The sequence below is a fragment of the Pinus tabuliformis genome, chromosome X (assembly GCF_031772625.1).
Source record: "Pinus tabuliformis cultivar Carrire ecotype Pingquan chromosome X, CPIR1, whole genome shotgun sequence".
In the NCBI taxonomy this organism is placed as follows: Eukaryota; Viridiplantae; Streptophyta; class Pinopsida; order Pinales; family Pinaceae; genus Pinus; species Pinus tabuliformis.
The window spans coordinates 1705723793-1705740553 of NC_142308.1; the positions used below are offsets into that span (position 1 = coordinate 1705723793).

The 16761-nt window shown below is 42.4% G+C and overlaps 1 protein-coding gene across 5 annotated transcripts in view; it reads left to right on the forward strand.

Annotated features, from left to right (window-relative positions):
• LOC149146558 (inner nuclear membrane protein HEH2-like) overlaps positions 1–16761 on the forward strand; it is a 299948-nt gene that overhangs the window by 67731 nt on the left and 215456 nt on the right. The window lies entirely within an intron of this gene.

Below are 16761 nucleotides of genomic sequence, written 5' to 3' on the forward strand. Positions count from 1 at the left end.
GAGGGATCGGGGATCAGAGTGACAACCCCCGGTCTGAGGGTTGTCGTGTCAATCTGCGCGACAACATTTTTTGGCGCCGTTGCCGGGGACAGAGTTTTTCTGTTCCTGGAGTTTCATCGACATTCATCTTCTCATCTCTCATCTCTCAGTTGAGCTGGCAGATTCAATATTTTTTGGCGTCTTTTCATCCCATATCAGCAGCATCTCTTGGGTTTGTTTCTTGTTTGGGTGGCGACTCCATTTTCTCATTTTTCCAGACAAGAAGCCTTCCTCATATCTGCTTGTTGATTGCTTTCTGGATCTTAGAATCAGATTCATTGTTCAAGTGGCGACTCCACTTCTTTCATCTTTTGATTTTCTTGAGCAGAGATCTAGTTCTATCATCCATTTAATCCCTTATTGTTCATCATGGATTATTCATTTAAACCATGTCGTTTTACTGAACGTCTCCATGATTTTCCGGAAGAGGCCATTCCTAAATTACCTATTTTCTCGGGTGGTGATTCAATCGCTGTTAGAAGGCATCTAGGCTTGTTTACTCGCATCATGATCATATATTGTAGACCCCCTCAGTTTAATCATGAAGATATCAAGATGCGCCTATTTGTCCTTTCTTTAGAAGATGATGCTTTGAATTGGTTTAACAATTTTCCTAAGGATTCTTTCACTTCTTTAGAAGACATTGTCAATGCTTTTAAAGACAGATATGGTTATCCAAACAGCTTGCCTTCTGCCCCTAAAATTGTGCAACAGAAAGAAAGTAATCCTATAAAAGGTCCAGCTGTTGAAGAAAGATTTCAAGATCAGAATGTGTCATCAACCGGAACTATCGCAGACCAAGTTCATGATAGTGGAAAATCAGGGACAAATGACAATGAAAAGGAAGAGCAAAAGCAAATTATACGAGATCTAATGATGCTGGTAAAAAATATGGAAAGCAATCAAACTAATCTTATCAATGATGTTAAAACTTTATGCACCCATCTGGAAAAACGTAATAGGGAGATGGAGGTCACACAAAATCAGCATGCTAAAGAAATTGAGGCCATAAAAACTAATTATGAAACAGAAATTAGAATCATGCAAAGCAGGTTGTCAGGATTAGAGGAAAATATGGCGACCATAAAAACTGATCATGATAGGGAAATTGATTCTATGCAAAACAAGTTATTAACTATGGAGGAAGAAATGACTGTCATGACGTTCAATCATAATAATCAGTTGGCTGACATACAAGCAAATCATAGAGAAGAAATAAATTCCATGCAGCATTGCTTAATGGACATAAAGGAAAAGAATGATAAAGTAATAAAAGATATGGAAGAACACCATGCTAGGCAAATCAGTGCTATAAAGGATGAACACTCTAGTCAGATGGATGCCATTAAAATACAAGTTCAAAAGTTTCAACAATGGTCAGAAGGTAAGAGAAACCAGGAAACATCAACAGATCAGGAGCCTTCTCATTTGTTGTAACAAGCTCCATCTTATTATGAGGAGGTTATTGATTCGATTGAGAGATGGTTAATTGAAGGTGATCCTGATAGACTTAAGAATGATAAAGATCAGATGCAGGATAAAAAAGGACATATCACGCATACTTCATTTGATAGTTTTGAAACAGAAAGTTCCAGGTCATCAGCCACAAAGAAAAAGTGCAAGAGAAAAAAAATGAGAAGAAGATTTGATACATCAGACGGCCGCGAGCAACTTGATTTGTGGATAGGAAAAAGTCCTACTATATGCAAAATTGGACATGGCACATCCGACAAGCAGCCGACAGATTTGCCTGAAAGCAGGCAAATGCTCAGTATGCATTATATTGAACACATCCGATGCCATGGGGCATCTTTTGTATCGTATTTCTAACCCTACTCCTTGCTTTTTTCGCATTTTTATTTCTGCTTTAGATAGTTAATAAATGAAGAGCTTTTATCTTTCATGTGCTTAATGTATATGATGATTTTTTGGATGGACGTTATTTATTTTTTGTGTTGTATGGATGCAGATTCTGGATTCTCACATTCCTGCAAGCAGCAACGTGTCCCCAAGTAGAGCCAGATGTTGACCACTACCGGTCAACTACCCATGCAGTACACCCCCCCTTTTCTTGGCAAAAAGGGGCAGCACCTGATCGACATGTCCGTGCCATCCTGCAATCATCAGCAACTTGATCATTTTGATTGTAAACCCAGTCTGCATGTATGAATTGTAAATAATCTTAGCAGATATGAGTCGTGTATGTAAATTGCCTAGGTGGACCTAACCTTCTAGTGGTAATTTACGTCCCGGAAGGTTTTTCGTCTCACCGATCCATGATCGGCAGAGTTTTCCTTCAAACCTGATCCCAAAGCCGGGATGGATTTTGTCATTAGAACTTTAGGAGAATCCTAGTGTGTTAATCTGCTAGATTATAGTTGTGTCGCAGAAACTGGGTGATTTGTGAGGGTCTATGTTAAAGGGGTTTTTCCCCCTTAAGATGTAAATTGTAAAAGTCATCATGAAATGTGTCTTGAGGGTTGAAAAATGTTTTAAATCCCCTCATGAGTCCTAAGTCCTAGGTCCTAGGAGATTTTTCCAAAGGCTAAGTTCGAGGATCCATTTTAAAATGAATTAAGAAATTAAAAAATGAGTAAAAATAATAAAATAATAAAATAAATAAAAATTAAAAAATTGAAAAAATTAAAAAATGAAATAAATAAAAAAAAATCATAAAAAATTATAAAATAAAGCAAAAACCCTAACTAATAAAATAATAATATTTTAAGTGAATGCATGCAAAATATTATTTTTTAATAATTCGACGGATGAGATTAAGAGATGTCTTGATCTTCATCGACGGTCGAGATCATTTCGACATGGATCACTCGAACTAGCCGTTGGAGTCATTTCCTTTAAGTAGGGTGCTAGGGGTCAGTTCAGAAATTGGAATAAGATCTGTGAGTCTGGTACTGAAGAAGCTCTCTTGTAAATCTGTTTCTGGTTAATAAAAGAAGACTTTGGGGTCCATATCTCGCTGGTGTTACTCTCTTGAAATGCTGTGAGATTGTTTCATTTTCTGTATATTTTATTTTCAGCCATTAATAATAGCTTTTTGTAGAGTATTGTGAGCACAAGTATCTTGTTTACTTGCTAGGGTTTGAGTGCTGTTAGGGTTTCTGAAGTAATGGCAGGTATCTCCATTACTTTTTGAGATCTAGCAACATTTTTGCCCTCTTTACTGATGGTTGTTTTGAGCTGTGCAGAAAACTCTTGCTGAAGAAGATTAGTGGGCGTTCGGGGAAGTTCTCGGCTGAACCAACCAACTCCCGCAAGCATTTTTTGCTGAGCCCAGTTGGATTTGATTTTGGGTCTATCATTCAGTTTATTTTTTAAATTTTACATGAGAGATTTTCTGAAGTTCTTCACAGTGAAAACCTTAAATTTTTATTTCTTTAAAATATTTTCGTGCTTATTGCTGAATCTGGCTATTAAGGGGCCAAATCTGTACATTAATCAGCTGTCCTAGGGTTTTAAATTTCTGCTTCACACAGATTTTTCAATTGGGTTTTTGTTTTCTTTTGTGATTGCAGGCATAGGGTTTTGTCTCTTTGCAATAACAGGTACACGTGATCTAGAAATTTTCGAGGGTTTATCAAGGCTGTTCTGCTGTCCAGGGATTTTCAGATTTGGGAAATTTTTTACGCCGATTCTATCAATATCAGTTTATGAGATCTGCTCTTGTTCATGCTATCAGCATCCATCATTGACAGACAAATTTATATGCATAACTCCGTTGAGCTTCACGATCCCTGATCAGCGAATTTCAACTACAACACTGAGCGTTTCTGGGCGATCCATTTACATATCGGTGTGTCGGCTGAGCAACTTTTGTGCTAAAGCCGTCAGCAGAGGAAGGCCAGAACCCGCAAATCGAAATAAAATAAAAAAAATGATGAAATGCGGCTGACTGCGTCAAAGCCACCAGCTCTAGTCCTCTCTCTGCTCACTCGCATTCGTTCCCCACCATCGCATCACTGTGGTTCCATCCGCGTCTGCAAAAAATCGATCCGAACGCGTCGCCGTCAGCGTATTTGCAGCAGGCTTCACGCATCAAACAGGTCATGAGGTAGGTTTGGGTATGCACGCAGAAAACGTCAGGAAAGGGACGCGTTTTGGAGCAGCCTACGACGTGATCCGATTGGACAGCAAACCTGTTCCACATCGAAAATCAATCACCGCAGCACATCCATTTGGAAAACGACAATGCATTCATACGTATAGGCATCAGGGGAAACCAGTTTCCTTGATTCGGCAAACGCTGGATATGATCTCAGCTGAAAATCGAAATTGCCCAGGTAAGCATCAGGGTTTTCTTTCACATGGACGTCAGGTAAGAGTCTCCATCCATGCATTTGCAGTGAGAGTCGTTTATGCAGCGTTCAGGTAACTTTCAAAAAACGATTTGCGCCTCTTCCTGTCGAAAACCCTTTCACGCGTTCGGTCACTTTCTTCATTTGTTTCATTTTTGTATATACGATTTGGTTGTATGCGGTAGCATAGTTTAGACGTTAGGTTAATTAAATTTAGAACTTAGGCTTGGTTAGATAGATTTTAATTCTAATTAGATTTTAATTTGTTTTGTTTTATTTAGTTTTGTTTTATAAATTTTTTGTTTTAGAATATGATAATAATAAATTAAAAAAAAAAACAAAAAGATTTTAAATTTAGTTTTATCTTTGCGTTTATATTTAGTTAGATTTTGTTTTTGTTAATTTGAGTTTTGATTTAGTTTTGTTTTGTAATTTCGTTTCTTTTAAAAAATATGTTATGAAAAAAAATAAAAATAAAAAGGATTTATTTAAATTAATTTAGGTTTTATTTTTAATATAGTTTAGTCTTTTTAGAATAATTTCTAGTTTTCATTTTTTAGATTTTATTTAAAAAATTTTTTTTTTTTGAAAAATATAAAAATATTGTGGAAATTTTCAGATCCAGTTATTTTCAGGAATTTTCATGTTATATCTTTCATGCTGAGATCTAAATTTTCAAGTCGAGATACGAAATATGATATCTGGTTAATGATTTATGATTCTCGTGGTGGTTTAAAGCATTCATCTCTTTAAAATTCTCGGTTGCTGGATATCGTTTTGATCATTCTATGAGCATTGTGATTTAGCTGATTCCTTTGATGACAAATTATTGCTGTTCTCGGTTTATGTTTCTATATCATCAAAAAGGTAATCGTTTTAATGACAAATCTCTTAAGGCACTGGTCTGCTAAATTAATCAAATCCATCTAGTGCTTATCTTAGTCGTGTCTCGTGTCTCCCAACCAACTGGTCGATAGTTGTTCTCATTATCTCACAGGGACTACCCCCTTAGTCGCGGGAGACAGGCTTAAACGGAGGGATCGGGGATCAGAGTGACAGCCCCCGGTCTGAGGGTTATCGTGTCAATCCGCGCGACAACAGAAAGAATTGTGGGCGGCTCTTCGCCAAGAAGAGATTAGAAGGCTGAGCAAGACAGGGAGTAGCAGCAAAGGAGTCCGAATAAAAAAGGAAGAGGAAGAGAAAGCAGATCTGGCATCTGCGGAGAAGCAGGAGAAGAGGAAGAAAAATGACCTCTCCAAGGTTAAGTGCTTCAACTGTGGGGAACTGGGTCATTATGCGAATCGGTGTCCGAGGCAGAAGAACAAGGGAGAGACGTCTGACTCCAAGGCAGTGCCAGCAAAGGCGGAGAAGGAGGTAGAGGAGGATGACGATTGTGCCATGAGTGCTCATGTGCCTCTAGAGAAGAGGTGGGGAGACATCAAGCTGTAGTCAGGAGGACTATAGGCGATGAGGGGCAGGATCCTTGAGGTACCCAACCTCTTGGATTATACCTTGCTACGGGAGCCTCGAAGAGAGAGTAGTAGGACTGGTGGATGTCGGTGGAAATGGATGTGGATGAAGGGTTAGAGAGTGCTATAGTGCAAGAGTTTCGGGCAGGTGTTTGACTCCAAGGCAGCGCCAACAAAGGCGGAAAAGGAGGTAGAGGAGGATGACGATTGTGCCATGAGTGCTCATGTACCTCTAGAGAAGAAGAGGTGGGGATACATCGAGCTGTAATCAGGAGGACTACAGGCAACGAGGGGCAGGATCCTTGAGGTACCCAACCTCTTGGATTATACCTTGCTACGGGAGCCTCGAAGAGAGAGTAGCAGGACTGGCGGACGTCGGTGGAAACAGATGCAGATGAAGCATCAGAGAGTGCTACAGTGCAAGAGTCCCGGGCAGCACAAAGCTAGCAGGCTGCAGCAGTGTGAGGCACAAAGGAGGTTGCAACAGTGCAGGATGGCACAGAGAGGTTTGCTGCAGTGCGAGATGCAGGGAGTTGTTGCAGTAGCGTAGAGGCAGTAGAGGGAGCACTTGATAGCGGTAGAGAGAGCTTCAGCATCGAGAGTGTTTCTAGCTTGACAAGGATGTCAGTAGTTGGGTGGATCAGTTACTTACTTCTCAGTAACTGAGTTGCAGTGCAGTAGTGGTTAGCAATAGCACGATGCAACATGATGAGAGGGGGTTGCAGTGCAGGTGCAATGTTGGGAGAAAGGACCAACAACAGCATGGATGTAGAGGGAGCTGTCATACGGATGTAACAGTGGCAGTGGCAGAGCCATGGGCAACTGTACAGGATGCAGCAGTGCAGAGGATGATGGGCGGGGAGGCCTAGCATGAGCACAGGTACCGGTGTCGTATAATCAAAGTGATGCTTTGTTGGAGTATTGCTAGAGCACAGTCCTTGCTAAGAGTGAGTGTTGATTTGGGGTAGCATCGGATGTGCTCTAGCCATGAAAATTGGCGAAGAGGCTAAAGCACATGAGATCTCAAAGACTAAGAAATGGTTTGGGCAAATTTTACACGGTTTGGGAGATATTATAATAATTAATATTTTAAATGGAGTTCCTAAGTCTAAGCTTAGGAAAAATAAATATTAATGGGTATTAATATAAAACTGGGTTAGAAGGTTCCAAAAGACATGGATCAAGCCAAATCTAATATTAGTCGTTGATTAGAGATGTAATCTCGGCCGTAGAAGGACCAACAAGAAAAGTATAAGAGGAGGCTTGAGGGTCAGTTGGAGAATACACCAAAGTGATCAGTGATTCAATTTTCTAGAGCGAGGTTTGTTAAGAAAAGTTGAATCAGTGATCAGTTTGCAGCGAGGGGCAATGAGTACTGGACAAAGAGGCAGAGATAGTGCCGAGAGACCAGCGCAGAGGCAGAGAGGCAGACGCATAAGCCAGAGTAGGCCACGCAAAGGCTAGCTGAGACAACGCAGAGGCCAGCTGAGACAACGTAGAGGCTAGAGGGCCTGTGTCATCCACACAGAGGGCAACAGGAGTGACGCAGAAGGCCGTAGAGGCTACGCATTGCCTTAGAGGGTTGACGCAGGGGCTAGGAGGGTTGACGCAGTGCTTCAGTTGTGCTGGGGAGGGTTTCGTGGGGCAAATTTTCTGAATATCTTCTTCCGAATAGAGAGGTATTACTGCCTGTTATTTTTCTCTGTCAGCTGAGCCAGTTTGGCACCCAGTTGTACTCAAGGATATATTGCATAATAAATAACCCTCAGAATCGCTACACCGGTTTTCCCAAGTTGGGTTTTTCCGGGGACGAGTTGTCCAAAAATAACGGTGTCACTTGTGTTTTTGCTATTTCTTTCAGCTGCTGATCTGTGGATGGTTGAGACTGTATTGTGTTTATTTCGATGTTTATATGTTTAAATATCTTGTTTGTAATTAGCAAGTAGGAGAAATAAACCAGAAGAATATAGATAAAATTTCTAACGGTTAGACTTAGAAATTTCAACATGCGTCACCCTAGCGCAGTCCCTTCTACGCTCAATCTGAATCAGCCTCTACTCAAGCCTTCTAGTCTGCTGCTTTCAAGGAAAATGTTTCTCTTGGCCCCCGGAACTTCTATCTAGCCTTTGGCACTGAAACTCAGCTTTTCCCCAGCGGAATTGAAACTGCCTCTAGAGGCTACTGGACTGCCCTAGCGTCACCTCTCTGTGGCTCTTCTGTCTCTCTGCAAATGCACTTGCTGGATCTGGAATCCCTCCTCCAGCCTCACTGTCTTTGCTCCTATCTCATTGCATCGATCTTTAGCTCTCTCTCTGGCAACTTACTGCTGCTACTCTGGAAATCAATCTGCTCAGAAATCGAACTACTCAAGTGCCTTCTCCATCACCACATCGACCTCCTCTTATAATCCTCTATTGGAACACCAATGGCCAAGATTAAAACATAATCAATGGCTAGGATCATCTCTGGATCGATCCGTGTGAGTTTCTAGATGATTCTCGCCTTGACGTAATTAATACTAATTAATTAGCCATATTCGCTAAGTTTTGTTAATTTTAGGTATGTTCTATGCTTAGAGCAATTTATTTCAATTTTCACAGTTAGCTCCATATCTTTTCCAGATTAGCAATCACATCAGCATTAAAGTAAACTGCAGATAGAACATAAACATAAATCGCAGAAGACGAGCCAAGTCAAGAGGACACAAGATGTGGCGCTAACCAGGGACAAACCCCAATGTGGGGAAACCCTTGATCAATTCTTCTTTTATGTTCTTCAATAGTTCAGCAAGGAGAGAGAGAGAGTACATTTACAACAGAAGTCAACACTTTGACTTTCTAGATAAGAGACTAGATCATCTCTACATGAGATCGGTTGAAGACATGCTGCTTCAACTGATTATCCAAGGTGACTCCTTCACCTATCATTGTGCTGCATCTTGTCCATATGTTGCACCTCACTGTGATGCACCATGCTGCTCTTCATGTTGCTGCACTTGTCACTTTGCTGCTCCAATCATTGAGCTGCTCTTATCACGGATCTGCATCTAATGTTGTACTCATCGCTGATCAGCACTCAATGACAACTATGCTACACTGTGTTTCACCCAATAAGGCAAACTCAATACATCATCGTCATCATGCTGCAATACTTACATCATGCTGCTGCTATACTTCTGTTGCTTCATCATGCTGCAACACCTTGTTGCCACATCATGCTGCAACACCTTGTTACTACATCATGCTACTGCTATACTTCTGTTGCTTCATCATACTGCCATATGTATATCAGCCTTAGCTGCTTGCTATGGCTTGCAGCCTAGCAAAGCAGCTAGGCTATAGTTCCAGATTCCTAGACCCAAGGTAGCAGCTTAGCCCTCTGACTTCTAATCTGATGACAACTGCTCCTAAACGTATCTCATCCATGCTTTTGACCAGCAGTGAGATAGTTGTAGCTATGGCTAGATGTGACAGCGTATGAGGTCATCTTCATGTCTGAGATAAGGGCCTCTTTGGGCCTCCTTGCTGCGGCTTGATATCTCAATAGACAACGAATTAGGTGACTCCTTTTAGACAACAGAATAGGGCTCTTAGGGCTGTGGATAGGAGCCTTTCAAGACAGCGGAATAAGGTCTCCTTTAACAACGTTTAGAGGATCTTCTTTGACTGTGGATTAGGGCTGCATATGAAGCTCCCTTGGACAGCGAATAGGTCCTCCTCATAAGTCAGCTGCAAGGGCTTCCTTCAACTACGTCTAGGCTTCATGACTGTGGCTAAGCTATGGCTAAGTCTCCTTGCTAGAACAACAGCTAAATCATCTCCTCTAGGACTGTGTATAGATCCTCTTTCTGACTGCGGATAAAGAGTCTCTTTCTTGCTGCGTATAGGGTCAATAGACAGCGGATTCAGGCCTTCATTTAGGGCCTATATTAGCCCTCCTCTCATCTGCGGATTGAGCCTCTTGAGACAGCGTATAGGGGCTTATTTATGCTGCACATAAGTCTCCTCTTTTCTGCGTGTAGATCTCCTCATAAGCCTGCGGCTTACTGCGGCTAGGGCATCATTGCGGCTAGGGCATCATTTGCAGCTAGGGCATCACTGCAGCTAGGGCATCATCTTTAGGCCAGCGTATACTCTTAGTGTCTCTCCTTCACCAAAACCCAAAGACGTGGAGAGGAGGAGATCACATGAAGAGTATGTGTGACAAATGACTTCAAGTCCTCTTCTATTTATACTAAAAACGTAGAGGTTGAATAGACATGACTGTTGGGCTTCTGAGCCTACATAAGTTGCTGGCCGACTTGACAATTTGTCCATAATCAAAATAAATTCATATCTTCATAAATACTTATTGGAATTGGATGATCTTTAGATCAATGCTACACCTCTCAATGAGAGGGATCCAAGAAAAATATCAGCTGCCATAAATAAGATGACCCACATGGAGTTTGGCCCTAGTTGCCAATTTAACACTCCCTCTCAACTAGGGAGAACTCCATCTGCTGATCCATATGCCGACTGTACTATCTCTACCATTAGTGCCCTGCACTGCTCTGCTCTGGTCTGCTGAGCTCTGCTTAGCTCAGCTCAGCTCAGCTCTGCTTTGTTCTGCTCTACTCGAACTATGAAGAAGAAGAAGTGATCGAGGATGTATCATACCATCCTCCACTGACCCGAAGTCAGTCTGGAGTGTGTACCACTTTCACTGGTCCCAGACCAGTCCTCTACTGACCCAAAGTCAGTTTCAGAGGGTGTACCACTCTCATTGGTCCCAGACCAGTATCATTGATCCCAGATCAATGGAGGTCATCCTAGCATAGGGAGTACAGTAGATACAACGATGTGTCCATTGATAGAACTACTATGGTCCCTATCCTCATTTCCCTGCTCATTGATCAGATGAGAGGTACTTCCCATGAGTCCCAGATTGCATGGGTAGGATGCCTCGATAGGAGAACTAATCATCCTGTCCACAGGAGAACGAATCATCCTGTCCAGTGGATGCCACGGAGAACTAATCATCCTGGCCCACAGGAGAACGAATCATCCTGTTCCACAGTCGCCACGGAGAACGAATCATCCTGGCCCACATGAGAACGAATCATCCTGTTTCACAGTCGCCACGGAGAATGAATCATCCTGGCCCACAGGAGAACTAATCATCCTGTTCATAGCGCACCACCAGGGGAGGGTGAGTCACCCTGTGGTCATATGTTGCCCCAGTAAGTACTCCAAGCCCCCCAGAGCTCCCAGAGCTCAATGCATGCAACATGTAGGATCCTTATAAGAAGGTCTCTCAATGACTCCAAGTTGTTTGGGAAAGTCACAGATTTGACCTTTCCCCTGGGCTTTGACAAAATGTCTGCGACCTGTACATCAATCTCAATGTGATGGAGCCTCCCCGCTCATCGACTTACCATATCCCATATAAGGCAGTATCTGATGTCTATCTGCTGGAGCAATCATCGAATACGGGATTCCTCAATAATTGAATCCCACCTCTGGTTGTCACAGAGAATCATAGTGGTATTCATCATGTGTACGAACAACTCACTTAAGAGCTTGTGCAACCATGCAGCTTCACACAAGATCATACTCGTAGCTGTGTATTCGGTTTCGGTGGTGCTTATAGCAACCGATTTTTGCTTCCTGCTCATCCATGATATCGAAGCAGAATCCAAAGAGAACCAACACTGAGAAGTGCTCTAGTGATCCTCCACACTGCCTGCCCACTCAGCATTTGAATAATCATGAAGTTTCATATTTCCAGCAGTGTTTCTCAATCCATGAGAGATTGTGCCCTGAAGATATCTCAGAATATTCTTGGCATCAATCCAGTGAGGCTCAACCAAATATGAGCTCACCATGCTAACTGCAAAACATATGTCCAGACGGAAGTTCACCAAGAACATCAATGCAAATGAGTTTATGAAAATCAGAGGCATTTCCCAAATCTGGTCTGACATCACTACCATATAACTTCTGAAAGTTAAGATCCTTGAGGTAGTCACAGGCTTGCAGTTTATCATTCCACATCCGGAATCCAACTCCCTCTTACTTCTGCAAATGAGAGGGTCTGCACCTGTCAGAAATAGGTTGTCTTAATAAGGTGCCGGTATGAGAGGTCTATCATCCACAACCTTCGGGTAATGGTTTGGATCGGTTTCACTCCTAGTGAATCTCAGCTTCATCAGACAGCTATCAATCCTCTCATACTACGCCCGGGGTGTTTTGCTTCAAGCCATAGAGGGCTTTCTTCCACCTGTATACATGAGATTCCCGATCATGAATCTCAAACCCCTCGGGTTGTTCCAAACCTGTGGACCTGCTATATGAGGGGAATGGTCCCCTTGTAAGATTTTCCTTCAGTACATCTCAGACATGTACTATCATGCTCTTTTTGAATTCAGGCATCCTGGTCACTATCTGACTCACAGACCTCCGGTGCTATGTGTCAATGGACATGGTCCCCAGTGGACTTTCTGCAACTTGATACAACCCTGAACTCAAAAACATCTTTGAAAATTCTATTTTCAAACACGTACCTTTCCATCGATGAGTGCCACCCTGTAACCTTCGACTTCCATTGCTGAAATGGACACCAGGTTCTTCTTGCGATCAGGTACATAAAAGAGATTCTGTAAATGAATCGAGTTACCCTCATTCAATTGAGGGGTAACATTCCCTACACCCTTTCTAGGATAGGTGGCATCGGTTCCAAGTATAATCCCACGATTGTTTCCATTTCTACCAAATTAGAGAGTGCACCCTTCTATCCGTCCTTGTTGCTATCATCATCAAGTGATGTGTCCCTTCCATTTGGACACTCCTTCGCATAATGGCCGAATTAGTTATCTGCGTTTCATTCCACCCTGAGATCCGGTCTTCCAATGAAGTGATCTTTAGGTAGGCCATATTCCGCTGCGTCATTCTGATAATATTCTCTGCTTCGACTTCACCCTTGGTGAATTTGAAGAGGGATAAGGAATCCACTGATCCTTTTGTCCTTACCCAACTATCTTCGGTAATTGCTCTTTCACTCTGGCTTGGGCATTGTCTTCACCTCGGCTCCGATACCATGTTAATTTTAGGTATGTTCTATGCTTAGAGCAATTTATTTCAATTTTCATAGTTAGCTCCATATCATTTCCAGATTAGCAATCACATCAGCATTAAAGTAAACTGCAGACAGAACATAAACATAAATCGCAGAAGACAAGCCAAGACAAGAGGACACAAGATGTGGTGCTAGCCAGGGACAAACCCCAATGTGGGGAAATCCTTGATCAATTCTTCTTTTATGTTCTTCAATAGTTTAGCAGAGAGAGAGAGAGAAAGTACATTTACAACAGAAGTCAACACTTTGACTTTCTAGATAAGAGACTAGATCATCTCTACATGAGATCAGTTGAAGACATGCTGCTTCAACTGATTATCCAAGGTGACTCCTTCACCTATCATTGTGCTGCATCTTGTCCATATGTTGCACCTCACCATGATGCACCATGCTGCTGTTCATGTTGCTGCACTTGTCACTTTGCTGCTCCAATCATTGAGCTGCTCTTATCATGGCTCTGCATGTAATGTTGTACTCATCTCTGATCAACACTCAATGACAACTATGCTACACTGTGTTTCACCCAATAAGGCAAACTCAATTCATCATTGTCATCATGCTGCAATACTTGCATCATGTTGCTGCTATACTTCTGTTGCTTCATCATGCTGCAACACCTTGTTGCTACATCATGCTGCAACACCTTGTTGCTACATCATGCTGCTGCTATACTTCTGTTGCTTCATCATACTGCCATATGTATATCAGCCTTAGCTGCTTGCTATGCCTTGCAGCCTAGCAAAGCAACTAGGTTGTAGTTACAGATTCCTAGACCCAAGGTAGCAGCTTAGCCCTTTGACTTCTAATCTGATGACAGCTGCTCCTAAACGTATCTCATCCATGCTTTTGACCAGCAGTGAGATAGCTGTAGCTATGGCTAGATGTGATAGCGTATGAGGTCATCTTCATGTCTGAGATAAGGGCCTCTTTGGGCCTCCTTGCTGCGGCTTGATATCTCAATAGACAACGAATTAGGTGACTCCTTTTAGACAACAGAATAGGGCTCTTAGGGCTGTGGATAGGATCCTTTCAAGACAGTGGAATAAGGTCTCCTTTAATAGTGTTTAGAGGATCTTCTTTGACTGCGGATTAGGGCTGCGTATGAAGCTCCCTTGGACAACGAATAGGTCCTCCTCATAAGTCAGCTGCAAGGGCTTCCTTCAACTACGTCTAGGCTTCATGACTGCGGCTAAGCTATGGCTAAGTCTCCTTGATAGAACAACAGCTAAATCATCTCCTTTAGGACTGCGTATAGATCCTCTTTCTGACTGCGGATAAAGAGTCTCTTTCTTGTTGCGTATAGGGTCAATAGACAATAGATTCAGGCCTTCATTTAGGGCCTATATTAGCCCTCCTCTCATCTGCGGATTGAGCCTCTTGAGACAGCGTGTAGGGGCTTATTTATGCTACACATAAGTCTCCTCTTTTCAGCGTGTAGATCTCCTCATAAGCTTGTCGCTTACTGCGGCTAGGGCATTACTGTGGCTAGGGCATCAGGACGGCTAGGGCATCATCTTTAGGCCAACGTATACTCTTAGTGTTTCTCCTTCACCAAAACCCAAAGACGTGGAGAGGAGGAGATCACATGAAGAGTATGTGTGACAAATGACTTCAAGTCCTCTTCTATTTATACTAGAAATGTAGAGGTTGAATAGACATGACTGTTGGGCTTCTGAGCCTACTTAAATTGTGGCCGACTTGACAATTTGTCCATAATTAAAATAAATTCATATCTTCATAAATACTTATTGGAATCGGATGATATTTAGATCAATTCTACACCTCTCAATGAGAGGGATCCAAGAAAAATATCAGCTGCCATAAATAAGATGACCCACATGGAGTTTAGCCCTAGTTGCCAATTTTAAGACTTAGGAAATATTTAAAAACTGGTTATTAATCTAATTAAGTAATTTCTAGATGGAATTTCCAGAAACGATTTCTGGGTTTTGGAGATCTCTAGTTAACAATCTAATTAAGTCATTTCTATGCGAAATTTTCACAAACGATTTCTGGGTTTTGGAGATCTCATGTATTCTAGCCTCCACAAAATTTCGTGGCTAGAACACATCGGATGTTACAAAAAATAACACTCCCTCTTAGTGAGGAATGTGTTCTAGTGCTATTGCACACCCTGTAGCAAGACCCTATCTCTGCAACATCTCCTGTCATGTTGTTGATCTCTGGCCATACTGCCCACCAACCACTGTGCAAATCTGATATATGCTGCATCTATGTTGTTGCTGCTGCCAACACTGCATCTAAATTGCAACTCCCTCTCATATGTTGCGGCCGAAACTTCAACATTTGCAACTGAAAAACATCCAAAACACTAAATCAATCGTGATCAGTATAATGCATTTGTCGCTCGAGTCTCTATCTGCTACTAGCCTCTGCACTGTCCACTAAAGACTCTGCGTTGCTGCTGACTTTGCACAGCTGCCAACTCTGCATTGCGCTCCCCGGCATCTCATTGCTACTAGTCTCTGCAACTGTCACTCTGACATTTGACTGCATCAACTGTCACTGATCCATCCTTCTACTGAACACTATGGGCCCCTGTAGCCAGGTAATGATCCATGAGGTGGACTCCTCAAGGATCCTGCTCATCTGTAGCGCTCTGGGGCTACAACACCAAGTCACCCCAACTCACTCCTGGAGGTATATCGACGAACTTCCCGAAGTCTTCCTCTAGGTTGGAGGAAAGCTTATTGATCTCTGCAGAAGCTACCTGTTGGTCCTGCTTTTCATCCTTGTCCTTCTTCTTGAGAGGACACAGAGTACTCTAGTGACCAAGCTCACCACATCTGAAGCGCTTGACCTTCGACATGTCCTTCTTCTTCTTCCTTTGTTCCCCCTGTCCCTGACTGGGACCCTTAGATGCGAGGGCCACATTCTCCTCCTCCTTCACCTGCTTCGATCCGCTACTGCTGCCACTGATGGAGCTCTTCAATAGAGCTTGTCTCAACTCCTCCTGTTGCAAATTGGCCCACATCTTGTCCCACCTTGTGTAAAATACCTAGGGGGGATATTATGGGGTACAAAGGGAGGTACCCAAGGGAATAATGTAATAATGGGATGGGTCATAGTTATATGGTAAGCCCATGGTATTAGATATATGGTATTGAGAGACCCATGGTAATGACCCATGGTATTATATGTATGAATCATATATAGAGGTTAGAGACTCCCCATTGAGAAGGTCAAGGAATATTGTATGGACAAGCATATGGCTTGTGGAGTGTTCTCCTTCCTTAAGGAGTGATTGTAAGGTGTTACCCTACCTCAAGGGTTTGATCAATAAAGAGAAGCAATTTCATGTTATATTATTGGGTCGATCTTGTTATTTCTGGATATATTTGCTTTATCTTATATTTGCAGGTCAGATCTATTACACCTTGGCAAGGTATCTTTGCCCAAGATACTTTGGACGAATACCTGACACTCCACTGAGACACTATTGAGTGCCAATCACACTAGCTCTGTGGGTTGAGGCGCTGCCCCAACCGCTGACAACTGGTCTCAGACCTCTTGAATCCTGGTGAGGAAGGGATTTATGCCTTCCCCCTTCTGCATCCTGATGCATCTCAGCTTCTCCTCTAAGTATGTTTGTCGCTGCTCGGAAGCACCTTGGTATAGCGTGGAGAGGGTCTTCCACATCTCTTTGGTAGTATCTTTGCTAGCCATATGTGAGACAATATGATCTCGAACTCCGTCTATGACCAACCTCTTTGTTCGTGCCATCTCCTTTCTGTACTCTTTCAATTGATCTGGATCTGTGGGAATTGCTACCACTGCATCAATATACACTTTCAGGCCATATT